This window comes from Etheostoma spectabile, chromosome 7 (genome assembly GCF_008692095.1).
Source record: "Etheostoma spectabile isolate EspeVRDwgs_2016 chromosome 7, UIUC_Espe_1.0, whole genome shotgun sequence".
NCBI lineage: Eukaryota > Metazoa > Chordata > Actinopteri > Perciformes > Percidae > Etheostoma > Etheostoma spectabile.
In genome coordinates, this window is record NC_045739.1 from 10330892 (window position 1) to 10342927 (window position 12036).

Genomic DNA, 12036 nt, shown 5'->3' on the forward strand with positions numbered 1-12036 from the left:
CCTCCTCCAATTGTTCTAAAAAAAAAAGAAGGCATGATAAGAGGTTTCCTGTAATAACTACATTTCTATATGAACTTCTTTGGACATGTCATGTCATGTTCTACTTTTTTTTTTTTTTTAATTTTAAATGAGCCCACACAACTGCATTATTTAAAAAAGAAAAAAAAATTCAAAGTGTTGTGTTTCAGCAACTTTCAACCTCTACATTTAGAACCACATTTTGCATAAGAACAAAATGCTTAGTCTGTTAAAAGATCTAAGATTAATATAGCCAGCTTAGTCAAAAATATTTTCACTTTGGGAGTATTTGCATACTGCTTCAATTACTCTGTGGGAATTCAAGTAAAGATAGTAAAAATATGGATTTTATATTTTTAGAAACTATTCGTGATGCAGTTTTGAATGGAAAGGTGGGCAAACTATGATCTCCAGTCAACAAACATTAAGACAGACCACCAATACAATGAACAATTAATTCATACTTACAGGAAAGCCTAACAGTACAAGGCTCCGTGTTACCATCACTTAATGAAAAACAGATTAATGTCGGACCATAACTTTAGTTTTGGTTGATTATTTTTTAATGAAATTCCTAGTAACAATACATGCTCACAAGAACTTTTGATTTAGTTACATTCATAATTTTGCAATGTGAACCCGGAGTAATTGATCATAATTCTGCTTAAGTGATTGAAACTGTGCATTGTGACGATCATAAACCCTTTTTTTGTACAGCGATGAGTAAATACATGGACAATAGTTTAGAGGTAATTTAACTCACTGTTTGATTACTAGTTATCTCCAGATGACACATAACACACTTTTTGTTTTTTAGCGCAGCAGCAGGAAGCCCACCGGCCTGGCAGGCGTGAGGCTCACACACTATGAAGACAGTAACAGTATTTTCCCTCACAAAGCTAATTGATAAAACTCAATCAAAGCCTTGGAGTTCTCACCAGTGGGTGACATGTCAAATAGGCTGCCCTGTGTGACATTCTCACATTTCAGAGTTCAAGTAGAGGCCGCTTCAGATCTGCTCCATTAAATGCAGATTGAGGCTTAATCTCATTCTGTAAATCTGTTCACCATTACAATGTTAAGAGTTTAAATCCAGGCTGGGAACCTGTTTCTCATGTAAATTCCTAGTTCCTCCTTATCCTCTGCTCCCTGTTTCACAGACTGTGATCCTTAAATAAACAGAGCTTAAGGAGGAGCCGGCTAAAATGAGAAATACATTAACTCGAAAATGTAAATTCTTAATTAAATTTTAAAAGAAATGTAAAGGTTTTTGGTTGTAATTGTTGGACTTAAAAAAACAAAAACAAATTAAAAACAATGATAGTCACTAAACTGTACTTTGGGTCAGGCCTTTGTGAAGTTATTGCTGTGAAAGCAAACATGTTATTATGTCCTTGACAGAGAGACACCTCAGCTCAAAACAAAAGAATTCTTCAGACTTACAATAATGTACGGACTTCAGATGCAGTCTGCTAATAAATCATACAGATTGTGCTTATTTTAATGGAGGAAGAACAGAGCAAACATGAAAATATGAGTTGGAATTGAAAACATTATAATGACAATAATATTTATCTATAAAAATATTTAAAGGGTGTTAGCCTAAATGAATGATCAGATTTAGCAAAAGCAAGTTAGGCTAATAAATAAGCATTATTATATACAGTTTATAGATTATAATTCTTCAAATGTTTCCTAATGCCTCTGGCTTGAAATACAAATTACAAAATAATTTCAGAAAAGAATAAAACACATATATGTCCATACTGCATTTAAAAACAAGCAACAAGTTAAAATAAATAAAAATGCATAGATAATTATGATACAATTCCACTATGCAAATATAAATACATGTGATGTAACTCCAACCACATTGAGGAAAATAGTCCATTATTGCAAATTAAAGTGAACATTTAGGATGAAAGCAAACAGTAGTAAAGGATAAGAGCGTTGAGGACATGAAAATAGGAGTGTATCTTGGAGGGTTTATGTCTCTGGTTTATTACGGAGCAGAAGTTGTTAATTACCCTGATTCTTATTTCCTGTCCCCTCTCCCCCACGCCACCCCACCCCCACTGTACTGCCTCCCAGATGAGTGGCTTTGAAGTGCAAAGTACTCTCTCCTCACTTTGAACTGTGAAAACAATGCTCATGTGGTGGTGCTTACCTTCCCCATGTTACCTCATTTAAATAGACCTGGATACGGCTTCCACAGTTTTCAAGGGAAAACTCATTTCCAGAGAAAGAGGTCCCTGTGTTCATTAAACAGCTGGTGAGATTGCTGGTAATCAGGCCCGCGCTGTCATATACATTGCAGGCTGCTCTGACTGGGTGGCTACCAGCAAAATTCAGCTTCCAAACTAACACAGTCTAAACCCCAACAAGGCGATGCAGATGCAGACACTCTTATGCACCTATTTCTACACATAAAACAAATCCAACACACACATTAAACCTCAGCAGGGTTTTTTGTTGATAGTTTAATGTTCTGAAATCTCCCGGTCCTGGGAGAGTTTTTAGCCCTTTTGGCCACTGTTAAAAAACAAATGGTGCTGTTTTTGTTGCAGACATAATCTTACTCTTAAACTCAGAACATAGAATATGCAAGTAGCTACTCAAGCTGTTTTTATCATGCCTGGGGGGCAGTTTAAAAGCCTCAGATCACTAAATTGTCCCAGCTGTCTTGGCCATCTGCACTCGAAAAGGGCAGTCACAGAGGAGAGCAGGCTTTTGTACTGGTGGCCATGTCAAAAAGCCAATTTTACAGCACCGTGCTGACTCAATGGCCCTCATGTGACAAATGTGGTCTAATGGACGAGACAGACAGCATGTAAAAGCCTGCTGCTTACTGTAGTGCTTCACTCTTTAACCATTCAAATCCAAGACAGGACAATATGGGGCGTAATTACCATGACACTCAGTTTGATTGGGATGAGGAGAAACACCAACAGCTGGACTTTACAGTGCAACAATTGGATACCTCATTCAAGAGTCTCTTTCCTGTTTCCTATTAAGTTAGAAATGTGTGTGTGTGTGTGGGCGAGAGAGGGGCAGAGAGATTTAATGAAGAGAGATTGATGTTTAGAATCAGTCATATTGGTAAGGCTTATCTTCTCTTATGTGGACCGTTGGAGAATTTGCAAATCCCATTGATCATGACGTGATGTTGAAACTTTTCATCTCAGTCACAAAATGTTATTTCTTCATTTGTGCCATTTGTCACCTGAGCAGATACAAGTCCTTCTGCATAGGTTGATATTGTGGAGAGGTAAAACTGAAACGCCTACTTTCACCCACCTTGTTTCATGTCCGCCCATTCAGAAGGTTAACCATATTTCATCTAACTTAAAAAATGACCCCTGCTCCTAATATCTTTCTACATATCTTATTATTTGTTTCTAAGAAACCTTATTTGTCTCTAAGAAGGTGATGGAATAGCTTTGTATTGGCTTAAATGAATTTCATTTAAGTTTTTATCACTCACAGATGTTTTTATTTCCTAACACACCTAATCAGAATCTAACAAAAGTTGAAGCACCAATCCCAGAATAGCAATTTTTTGGTATCACTATTCATGTTAACATCATAGCAGGATTCTGTGAGGATTCCCATCCTTGTACTATAGTTCACATTGCGAGGTGTGAGAAGTAGAAAACTACAATAATTCCCTCATCTCTTGTCCATTAGCATGTACGAAAACCCCAAAATCTCCAGTCTTGGGCAGACAGCATGCATCTCCACTTGTCAAAGAAAACTTTTATCAATACCAAGCACACTTGAAGTTTGTTTGCATTTTGTTTTCCAGCACTCTTAACAACTTCAGAAGTCAGATCACAGGAGTATCTGATCAAAGCGCTTCGTGGTTAGTTCTGGAAACACAGGAGTGCTACGCCACGCTTTGATACTTTACATCAATATTTGAATTCAACAATCACTTGACATGCACCCATACTCCCAGAGACGAAAGACGAAAGGGGGGAGAGAGAGAGAGATCCAGGGAAGATGGAGGGGGTTTGGGAAGTACATGTAAAAGAAACGGATTCAAGATATCGCTGCCTTCTTGAAATGTAATAACCACGATGCCCTTTCCACTACTAATCTGGTAATCTAGTAATCTTCTAAAATCTTGAGTATGGCAGCCCAAGTTGAGTCAATAAGTTTTATCATGCAAAAGATTCAAATCAACAAAATGCTGTGTGGCATGGCAACTTAATGTCACAAAAGGAAAACACAATGCCTATATGAACTTTTGCTTAATAGACTCAAGATTTACAATAACCTCACATATACTGTATATCAGTGCTGAAGCTTAAACACTTGTCACGGACTAAAAAATCTGAGCAGAGGATGTGTTTCATGTTGTATCAAAGGGAGGTAGTACAGGAAATCTGCAGTGATGAAGATGAATACAGTCCATCTGCCAAATGTCACATTCATAGTGCTTCAGTCACTAATCATTTCATCATCTCGACAGGATATGACATGCTGTGAAGGGTTTGGCCTATAAAACATGGCGTTTCATCTGAAAAAGAGACTTGTGGCAAAGTTGCATGAAAAGACGTGTTGTCCATAAATAGATAATACATGACACAGCTTCTAGTAAATCGTTGAGTATGATTTACAGCACTCCATTACGGAGAAGTAAACAGAGTCATTTGCAGCAAGTTGAAGAAATAGTTAAACCTTTTGGAAAATACCATTATTCACTTTCTTGCCAAGAGTTAGACAAGGAGATTGACACCACTCTTCTAGTTAACTGGTCAATATGAAGCTGGATTCAGCAGTTGGTTAGCTTAGCTTAGCATGGAAACCAAAGGAAAAAGCTAGCCTTTCTCAAGCTACCCTAACAACCCTAAGTAACCGTAACAACTGAAGTAAATGCAACTGTGTGTGGGTAGTATTTCTTAGCCGGGAGCATTATATTGAACCTCATAGTGATGACCAGACGTCATTAAATCAAACAAACAAGATACATGTTAATTAGTGAGCCATCTTTTGTTACCTCCAGACAAAGCCATGCTAGCTGTTTATTTCCAGTCTTTATGCTAAGCTAACCCGCTGCTGGTTAAAGCTCCACATTGAATGTGTAGACACCAGAGTGGATTTGGTCTTATAAACAAAAAATGTTGATACTATTGCCAAGGGCAGGCCACGCTGGATAGTTTGCAATGGAGATGTAAAAAGAGTGAAGTACAAAGAAGTATGAAGTACGAGTATAAAGTGTGACACTACATTGTGTTAGTAATACCAAGTAATGTTACATTTAGGTCAATATGTATATGTGTTGTTGCTTGATGGACTTCCGTCTCTCATATTATGCTTTCAGCATATTTTTTGAGCAGACAGTACCATGAGGCTGTTCTAGACACTATTTGCCATTGTTTTGGATTGTTGCAATAATAATAATAAACATTTGCATAAAGCAAGCATATTTGTCTGCTCCCATGTTGAAAACTTAAATATCCCTTTTTTTAATATTATCTTTATCATTTTTAGGCCTTAATTGATAGGACAGCTGAAGACATGAACAATTGCATGTTCTTCTGGATAATATCTGTTTGTATAATTGTATGTATATGAATATATGTATTTATTTTACCTAAACATATAGTTATAACTATTTGTCTTCTTATCTTTGTTGTTGTCTTTGTTTAGTTGTAAATCTTTATGTGGATTGGAGTAAAATTCCTTATACGCATTAACGCACTTGGCCGACAATGTTGATTTAGATTGCTGTTTAATAAAAGACACTGACTGTGTGTCTGTCAGTTGTCTGACATCCTCTGTGCATTTCCTTTTGGTGCCTAAAGTATCCACTTTCTGAGCATAATAAGTTTATGTTAATACATATCCCCAACACAACATTTAAAATTAATGATAACTAATTTACCAGGAGAAAATGAATTGTTTATTAATAGGGTTTGCTGCGTAAATTCCATGAAAAAGATAAATTCCCTACAATTGCCTGTCTGTACAAAGCCACATAAAATGAATAATAAAAAGCAAACGGGGAGACAAAAGGAAAAAAAGAAACAATGGGATTATCAATCATGTCTCCAAACACATTAGACAAAGATGCACAGACGTAAATAATTAGCTGTAACACTTGACAATACCGTTTACTGTCATCAATTCAATGTGGGTATTGTAACATGCAGGGACCCCTGCCAATTGATCGTATAGCTTTGTTCAGTGGCTGTGGGAGATGTGAGCACCTGTCACAGTGATACTGCTGTCTGATCTAAACTACTGTACTCATATGGGACTCACTCCAGAAGGAAAGAGGAATACAAAGAATGGATTCTCACTAAAGTTCTGTATCATGATCATGTTTAAACCTATTAAACCTAACATCACAGGGGAAAATTACTGTGTAGAATATGATTGTTGTGTGTGCAGAAGGCCTAAAGTAGCATTAAGCAAAGACAGCAAACCTGAAAAGTCATGGGAGCCATATCATTAATGTTACCAAGAAAGCTCTAACATGCAATCTGGAAGACGGACTCACATCGGTATGGTAGCCAAACAAAGGCTCCTGCTGAATTCAGAAATGCAAAGCAGGAGCAGAGATACAAGGCCTACATGTGCAGAGGAGTGCCGCACAGGCAGAGCAGTAGATTTATTTGTAAATGTACGCCTGTGATGCCACTATGTGTTAAGCCCCTCAGTCAGCTCAGCCCGCGTAATGTGAGGGGAAGTGTCACCCTGTCACCACCATGCCAGGGATCAGCCTGCTGTTTGTGTGCACTGCGAACCAAGCCAAGCTTTGAGGAGGAGGGGAGAAAATGACACAGAGGCTCTTTCATCTAATCCTTGTGGTGTAATTTGCACCTCAGTAAGTTTAATTGATGACTACTGATCAAATGCTTGCCTTTGAAAATAAAATCTTTGGGATTGTTGTTTTCCCCTTCAACCTGCAAAAAGAATTCTTAATGCACCTGATGAGAGGGTTCTAACTGATGGGTCAGTTTTTTGAGAGTTTGAAATTTGGTATACAGTTATTGAGCAACTGCAACTCCTGCCAATAATATTTCTTTTTTATTCAATGCATTAACTTTAGAACTGTACAAACTTCATTAAGCAAACTTGCATCGGGTAGACTTTTCTTTCTCCGACACACAGTAGCAGAATTATGCACCTGGGTTCTGTGTGTATTGCGTCCTCCAGAGATCCAACCTGAGCATCAATGTCATTCAGACAAATGGATAGTGACAGGCCAAGCTTATCATTGTCAACGTCAGGCTGCTCTCCGGGACTTTGATTCCGCACTTTTCCCACAGCTGAACAGGAGGCTGTGCTTTGCAAAACAAACCAACAAACAGGGAACCTGAAGAGTGTGATGAAAGAGTAAACAACATGGCCCGGTAACATGCCCCACAACCATGACACTTCCTAAGTAGGTTACCATGAAGGGTAACCCAATTTAACACATGTGTCTGATCGTAGTCAGAACATGCTGAGCACTTCAGGAAGTTCAGCCCGTCCGAGCGAGGCTGATAAAGATTGATCCGTCTCAGGACCTTGGCCGTAAAAAATCAAATGGGCCCACCACTAATGCCCTTGCACATGTACAAAGCAGTTCATTATCAAGAAAAATTATAGGGAGTCAATCTATTGATGTTGCCTAACTAATTGTAAAGCAGGGGATTCAAAAGCAGATGTTGCATTTCAAAGCAGTTGTGAGCAAGGAGACAGGTTATGATTTATGCTAAAATGTGTGGCTTCAAAGCGTCTAACGCGGCTTCTAAACAAATTGAACAAGTCAAGCGCTATTCACTCAGGACCAGGAGGGAGCCCAACGCATGTAGATCAGAGGCGCACGGCTGCCGCTTGTAATATCACTCAGTGGAGGAGGGGTCCCACTGGGGGAAAGCAGCACAGTGAGGCTAACACTGAGCACTGCTCACACAGAAAGGAATTATGTACGAATGCAGCTGCAACACCTGTGCAGAAGCTACACCTCCCCTCCCTCCACTACCCTCCTGGAGCATCATCCACACATGGGGAGGGGAGAGGGGTGGGCAGCACCTTGAGACTTGACATCCTTTCTGTGGATGGCACTATTATTTGGGAGGAGATCGAAGAGTTGGTAGAAGATGCAATGCCTATGTCAACATACTGATGCAATTTTTGTAAACAAGGATAAAACCGGGTTACTTGTTGGGAAGATTGGTGGATGGGGGTGGGAGGCTTTAAAATGTGTTTATCGCTGTTGTCTTCTAAATGAGGCAGGCTCTGTGAAATGTCTTTGGTAAACCAGCCGATAACTGACTGGACTCATCTCTGATCTTTCAGTTGCATCATAGGCCACACTTACAGATGGAAAAGTATAAATAACAGAATTTAATAAGTGATTGATTATAATCGTAATTAATGAGTTGGCAAATTGTTTTCTTGTGTAAAATATACAATTACTTAAAGATACACACTAGAGCATTGCAAAAGGAGTAAATGATTGGTGAATCATCCTGAATTTTGCCGAAATGTAGAAGTGCAGAAGTGTTCCTTCTTGTTGACGTTGCCATACATGTGAAAAGACAGACTGCACGGACTTCTCTCATAAGTCATTTTTCCGTCTGTTTTCTTCTATTTGATGCAGCCTAAATTGGGACGGAGAAACGAATTGCTAAATTTTTAATTAACTTCACAACATCTGCACTTGTGCTTTGAGAGAGCAGCGAGATTTCCTTTTAACCTATTCCAGCACATTTGCACACCAAGGTAAATCTTGATGCTGGCACTCTTACAGAAAGGAGGAAAAAAAAAAAATCAAAAATGGAAATGAACTCTCACTTGTGTGTGCAGATCAAAGAGGTGGAATTATTCAACTTTTTACCATTGCTTGATCTTCAAAAAAAAAATTTAAAAAAAGTAGGGGAAATCTAGATGGATGAAGTAGAATGTTCTTCAGTTGTTTTATAAGCTTTCGTTTTTTTTCATCTGGTGTATTTCCTTGTACATCCTAACTAATATCTGAGTCCTGGGCTGTTTCACTGTGCAGGTATAACAGGCATACGTGTTGCCTGGTCTAGACTCCAAAGCATACTTTAAAAAAAAGTGGATTCTTCCTCCTCCATTCTCTTTATTTTTAAGTATTTCAGTTCTCCTGGCTCTCTGAAAAAAAAGATTAAAATAGTTTATTTTGTAGAGGAATGCAACTATAAGTGCTATGAATGCATTAAATTAACTTCATTGAATCGTTATTTTGACAAGGTAATCATATATTGATGATGAATTAAACCAAAGGACCAGTCACACTATTCACTTTTAATACACTAGCACTAAATGCACAATACTAGATCGCTCTATATCTGTACAGCAGTCTCTTTATGCCTACACCCTTGTACACTCATGCAGCTCATAATATCTGCTGACAAAGTCCAAAATATGTGGTTATTTTAAATCTTAAATAAGTGAATTATTTTGTATTACTGTTCATATTGCAGAAGTGAAATCTACTTAATATACTAATGAAGAAATGTTTTGCACAATGTCACCTCTCTGCTGTAAAATAAAGTGCTATGTAACTCAAGGAGAACGTCATTGCCTTACTTTACACTTGTGTAATATGGCTGTAAATTTTTGAAAAACACATTGAGAGGGTTTTTATCCACTCCCCTCACCATCATTGTTTGACCCATATTATAACTACTCTGTTTTTACCATGCAGTTCCTTGCCTCCCCACTAGAGGGGGCTCTAGAGGAGGCAACACAAGTAACTGAAACACACTGAACACTTTCTATTACAAGACAACACAGGATCACATCTTTGCAGAGGGCCAGAATTTACAATTTCAAACAGCATCACTATAGATTCAAAGGAAGGAGGGGATTGATTTAGAATTTCCTTAAAGTCAGCCTAAACCTGACTCCTGCTAGTTTTGATACCCACCCCCCTGCTGTTACACTGTTTCCTGTCAGGTCAGGAGTATATGAAATCAGAGCAGGTTAGTGAGTCCTGCGCCCCGAACCACCCCCACCCCAGCATCTGCACGGGAAGCCCTGCTGACTGATGTGGGTGATATCACACACACCAAGCTCCTTTAACAAATCTCCCTTTGATACAACACACACAATAGTGTCTCTATAGGAAACCCCCTGCCTCTCTGTGTGTGTGGGGCAGAGTCTTAAACAGAAAAAGAAAATGGTGGAGCAAAAAAAAGCTGCTAAATGAGACAAAAGTTTTTTTTTAGAGGAAACATCTGTGTTGCATTTGCTTTACTTTATCTCTCCACAAGAGGACACTGCTCCCATGCTCATGCATTGGTCGATAAATAGACCAGTTGCACATGTTGCCTGATCTGTATTTAGTCTAAATAATGCATTTCTAATATTTTGTTGAAACTGTTATAAAAACAGCAGGTCCCATTCTAGGTAAATGGAAAAGAAAAATAAAAAAACAAGGAAATGAAGAAAGCTAACTAATTGTCATGGTGTGGTTTTTACATAAAAAAGCGCCATGTGGAACTGAACTCTAGTGAGGATTTTCTTGACAAAAGGAATATATAGATTTTATGTTTTTTTTTTTAACCTGTAGACCAGTAGCTGAAGACTCTGTGCCATGTACTTGTGACTCAAACTGGTGTTACTGTATACAGTATACAGATATTTGTATCTGTATGCAGTGCTTGAAAACATGCTTTCAACTGAATGTAAAAAAGGTCACTTGTAAAAAAAATAACACCACAAAGTCAAAAAAGTTTTTGTGGCCTGTTGTTGGAACTTGAAGTTGACAGGTTTGTGTCATTTGGGACTGTCCTGCCAACCAAAAGATTCCTACAAAAACCTAAAGTCTCCTTTGTTTGCTCAACAACTTATAAGCTGAATCTACATGTCATTGTACAGCATCTTCACACCTGAAAACTTTATGTATTTGACATCCATTTGTTCTTCTTCATTTACTGTTTTTTATTTGCCCTTGTGATTTTTGGAGCCTGTTGAATGTCTGTGTTGCTGTTGTACAAGCTATTGACATGTTCACACAAAAAAAAATCTGTAGAGCCAGTGAGGTAGGGTTGGGGGGAGGGTGGGGTAGGAACCCCCAGGTTCTTGTCTTTGTCTGCCTGTTGAGTGGTGCCATCAGATAACAGCCAGGACAATGGTGCTTCATTCTGAGGGCTCTCTTAAATGAGCAGGAAGCGGCGGAGAGCGCCAAGCACAGGCTTCTGGTGGACTCCCTGGGGTCCGCTCAGCCCTGACGGAGCACGCCACCACTGAATGGCTGGAGAGCATGAGAGGAAATGAGAAGCTAGTGGCCACCCAGTCAGTGCCACGGGTGCCCTTTGAAGCTGAAGATGTATGGATGGGAGCAAGGGAAAGGTGATAGAGAGTAGATGAGAATGAGAATGGAGAACAAGAAAAAAGCCTTCAGGAATATATAATAAAGCTGATTTTATTTTTCTTAACATAAAAAAGAAACAGATTTGCAGAGTTAGTGCATTGATTTAATTCAGTCATGCCATTTGCCTAGAATGGCATGATAAAGCTGATCTCATTGGCGTACAAGGCAGTTTACACTGTAATAATTTCTGAGCAGAATCCTTTTGTCATCAATCATGGCATTTGGCCCATTTTCTTTCCCACTGTATCATGCATGCAACACTCACCTGGCCTTATGTGTTGGGCTCATTTCTCAGCTACATAACAAGACACATCAAATAATGCATCCATCTTTCAGCTTTTTTTCTGCTTGCACTATTTGTGCTGCTTAGGCTTGTACTGTTTTTTTTTTTTTTAATTCTAGGTCAATGTAACACAATACAAAACCCCTCTTACTTGTTTCTCTCTTGGCACAGTGTGACAGGAAGGTGGTCTGGAAGTGACTGCCAGTACAGTTCTGGGTCCACGTCTCCCTACCCTCCACCCTGCTGCTTTTAGCCTGGTACGTGCTGTAAAGGGTGTCTGGTGATGCAACAGTCCTGCGAACCACGTCTAGAACTGACATCTGGAAAATCCAGAGTTGGCACTGAACCGTATTTCTCTTATGAACTTGGCGGCTGTGGCTCAGTGGTAGAGTGG